We start from the raw sequence: 4,407 nt of genomic DNA, 5'->3' as shown, positions 1-4,407 counted from the left end.
AAGCATGGCACAAGAAGCTATGATCTCTAGTTTTCATTGCAAACATGTTTATTCATAATAGGCTGAATCAGGAACGATGAACTAATCATATTTACAAAAACAAAAGAGGTCGAGTTCATACCGGCTTTTCTCATCTCAGCCAGTCCATCATATATCATCACAATTGCCTTTCACTTGCACGACCGAATAGTGTGAATAATAATAATAGTGCACGTGCATTGGACTAAGCTAGAATCTGCAAGCATTCAATAAACATGAGAAGACAAGGCAATATGGGCTCTTTTGTCCGATAAACAATAATGCATATAAGAGCCACTTCAACAATTTAATCATGGTCTTCTCCTATCGACCCCCAAAGAAAAGAAAAGAAATAAAACTATTTACACGGGAAAGCTCCCAACAAGCAAAAGAAGAACAGGAAATATTTTTGGGTTTTATTTTTAATTACTACTACAAGCATGGAAATTAAACTGATTAAAAGCTACAACTAATTTTTTTTGGTTTTCTTAAGGTTTATTAAACACACAAGAAGAAAGCATAAACAGGAAATTAAACTAGCATGGATGATACAATGAAAAAGTATGAGCACCGACATCTAGCAATGAGTGTGTGAACATAAATGTAGTGTCGGTGGGAAATACGTACTCCCGCAAGCTTAGGCTTTTGGCCTAAGTTGGTCTATGGCCATGGCTGGCCTGGCGGATATCCATAATAGTAGCCGGGGCTGTACTGCGATGCAGCAGCTATCGCATGCTGAGCTATAGCATGGCGACGAGCGGCCTCCTCTCTCCTCTCGTACTCATCTTCCTCCTCTCTGGTAATAGTATATCCTCCTCTTGCCTGATAACCAAAGAAGTCAGGAGCAAGGAGAGTAATACAGACAGCACGACGTCTGTCAAAGATTAGTCGATACTAGAGAGGTGATTCATTCCTCTTGACAAACTGGTGGTGAATCATAGCATTAAAATCTAGATAAGCATGAGGTAATTCAGTATCATCTTCGCGTATGGCTATACCAAGAAAATTAGCTATGCGGGTTGCATAAATTCCACCAAAGAAATCTCCATTAAGTCTATTAAGATGCAACCTACGTGCAACAATGGCTCCCAAATTATATGATTTGTCTCCTAACACAGCACTCCTAAGAATACCAAGATCGGGGACACACATGTGACATGCCTCATCTTTACCATTAATGCATCTACCTATGAAGAGAGAAAAATAATGTATAGCAGGAAAGTGAATGCTCCCTATGATAGCTTGTGTAATGTCTCTAGATTCTCCCACAGTTATGTTAGTAAGAAAATCTCTAAATTTAGATTTGCGAGGATCCCTTATACTACCCCATTGTGGAAGTTTGCAAACAGAGGTAAAATCTTCTAAGTCCATAGTGTAAGATTTATCACAAAGATCAAACAGGACAGTTGGAGAATTATGTGAAGTTGAAAATTCAAACCTCCTCACAAAGATACTGGTGAGGTTGTGATACTGGCTACACTTCTCTTCCTCGAAGCTCACAAGATTAGCGTCACGCAAATATGCATTGAATTCTTCCTTAATTCCCGCTCGATCCATAAAGTTCTTAGAGGGCCATTCACAAGGACGCACTGGAGCATCTCTTGGTGGCTCGTCATCAGCATCACGCATTGCAAGCCTAGGTCCTTGCTTCCCTGAAGAACCACCTTGGAACATTTTCCTAAGCATTTTTCTTCCTGTGAAAAATTCTGAAATTTTTAGTAACTTCAAAATAAAAGTAAACCAAACTCAATAATATTGATAGCAACTACTCCTACAAGTGCCTAGAGCCTATATCATGCATCAAAACTACTTGGAACCATATAAATTTGACATGCAATCTCAAGAACAGGGTCACCTAAGAATCAAAAATTTGCAATGAATAAAGCACTAGAACAAAAACTAATTGGACCAATGGAGGAGTCACATACCAAGGAACAATCTCCCCAAGCAGTTTTGTGAGAGGTGCTTTGAGCAAGGAGATCGACAATGCCAGCAAAACGAGCTTGGACTCGGGTTTGAGCTGGATATTTGTGTTTGTGGGAGGAAGATGAAGTGTGTGGGTGAAAGGATAAGTGGAGGAGGGCCACCGTGGGCCCACAAGGCAGGGGGCCCGCCCAGGGGGGTAGGGCGCGCCCTCCACCCTCGTGGGCAGGTGGTTGACCCCCCTGATGTGTTCTCAGTGCCAAATATTCTAGAAAAAATCATATTTAAATTTTAGGGCATTTGGAGAACTTTTATTTTCGAGATATTTTTATATTGCACGGATAATTAGATAACAGACAGAAAAATATTTATTTTTATTTTATTTAATATAAATAACAGAAAGTAAAAGTGGTGTACAGAAGGTTGTGCCTTCTAGTTTCATCCATCTCATGATCATCAAAAGGAATCCTCTAACAAGGTTGATCATGTCTTGTTAACGAACTCATTTCGAATAACATGGAACCGGAGAAATTTCGAATAACACTAGGTTACCTCAACGGGGATATGCAAATCCCCAATAATAAGAATATCATATTTCTTCTTGATAGTAGGAAGAGGAAATTCAAAACCTCCAAATATAATCGATGGAATTTTTCCAATAGAGTTGATACTATGAACTTGAGGTTGTTTGCTCGGAAAGTGTACCGTATGCTCATTACCATTAACATGAAAAGTGACATTGCCTTTAGTGCAATCAATAACAGCCCCTGCAGTATTAAAAAAGGGTCTTCCAAGAATAATAGACATACTATCGTCCTCGGGAATATCAAGAATAACAAAGTCCGTTAAAATAGTAACGTTTGCAACTACAACAGGCACATCCTCACAAATACCGACAGGTATAGCAGTTGATTTATCAGCCATTTGCAAAGATATTTCAGTAGGTGTCAACTTATTCAAATCAAGTCTATGATATAAAGAGAGAGGCATAACACTAACACGGGCTCCAAGATCACATAAAGCAGTTTTAACATAATTTCTTTTAATGGAGCATGGTATAGTTGGTACACCGGGATCTCCAAGTTTCTTTGGTATTCCACCCTAAAAAGTATAATTAGCAAGCATGGTGGAAATTTCAGCTTCCGGTATCTTTCTTTTATTTGTAGTCATATCTTTCATGTACTTAGCATAAGGGTTGGTTTTGAGCATATCAGTTAATCGCACACGCAAAAAGATAGGTCTAATCATTTCAGCAAAGCGCTCAAAATCCTCATCATCCTTTTTCTTGGATGGTTTGGGAGGAAAAGGCATGGGTTTCTGAACCCATGGTTCTCTTTCTTTACCATGTTTCCTAGCAACAAAATCTTTCTTATCATAACGTTGATTCTTTGATTGTGGGTTATCAAGATCAACATCAGGTTCAATTTCTATATCATTATCATTACTAGGTTGGGCATCATCGTGAACATTATTATTAGCATTATCACTAATTTCAGGTTCATTACCAGACTGAGTTTCAGCATCATAAATAGAAATATCATTTGGATTCTCAGGTGTTTCAACAATAGGATCACTAGAAGCATGCAAAGTCCTATAATTTTTATTTTTCTTCTTTTTAGAAGAACTAGGTACATATATATTATTTCTCTAAGAATCTTGCTCAATTCTCTTAGGGTGGCCTTCAGGATACAAAGGTTCCTGAGTCATTCTACCAGTTCTAGTAGCCACTCTAACATCATTATCATTATCTTTACTATTCAATTCATTGAGCAAATCATTTTGAGCTTTAAGTACTTGTTCTACTTGAGTGGTAACCATAGAAGCATGTTTACTAATAAGTTTAAGTTCACCTTTAACATTTGCCATATAATCACCCAAGTGTTCAAGCATATTTGAATTGTATTTCAATTGTCTACCAAAGTAAGCATTAAAATCTTCTTGCTTAGACATAAATTTATCAAACTCATCTAAGCATGGGCTAGCAAATTTAGTAAGCGGAATTCAGCAGCTGCAGCCGAGGTGGTGCCACGAGGTTCTATAATATAGAACCACTGCTTCTTCCACTCCTTTACTGTCTCCACAAAGGTGCCTTTGGGACATGAGACATTGGATAGCTTGCTCACCATGGCCCCTCCGCACTCCGCATGCTGTCCCTCCACCACCTTCGGCTTCATGTTGAAGATTTTGAGCCATAGCCCGAAGTGGGGATGGATGCGGAGGAAGGCCTCGCACACGATGATAAACGCCGTGATGTTGAGGAAAGAATTCGGGGATAGATCATGGAAATCTATCCCGTAGTAGTACATCAGCCCGCGGACAAAAGGGTGGAGTGGAAACCCTAGCCCGCGGAAGAAATGGGGGACGAATACTACCCTCTCTATGGGCTCCGGCGTGGGGACGACTTGTCCCTTGACTGGCAGGCAATGGGCGATCTCTTTCGCCAAATATCCGGCCGCCCGGAGCTTA

Source organism: Triticum urartu, chromosome 2 (genome assembly GCF_003073215.2).
Source record: "Triticum urartu cultivar G1812 chromosome 2, Tu2.1, whole genome shotgun sequence".
Classification (NCBI taxonomy): Eukaryota; Viridiplantae; Streptophyta; class Magnoliopsida; order Poales; family Poaceae; genus Triticum; species Triticum urartu.
The sequence above is the reverse complement of the archived record's forward strand: the minus strand, read 5'-3'. Positions refer to the sequence as shown.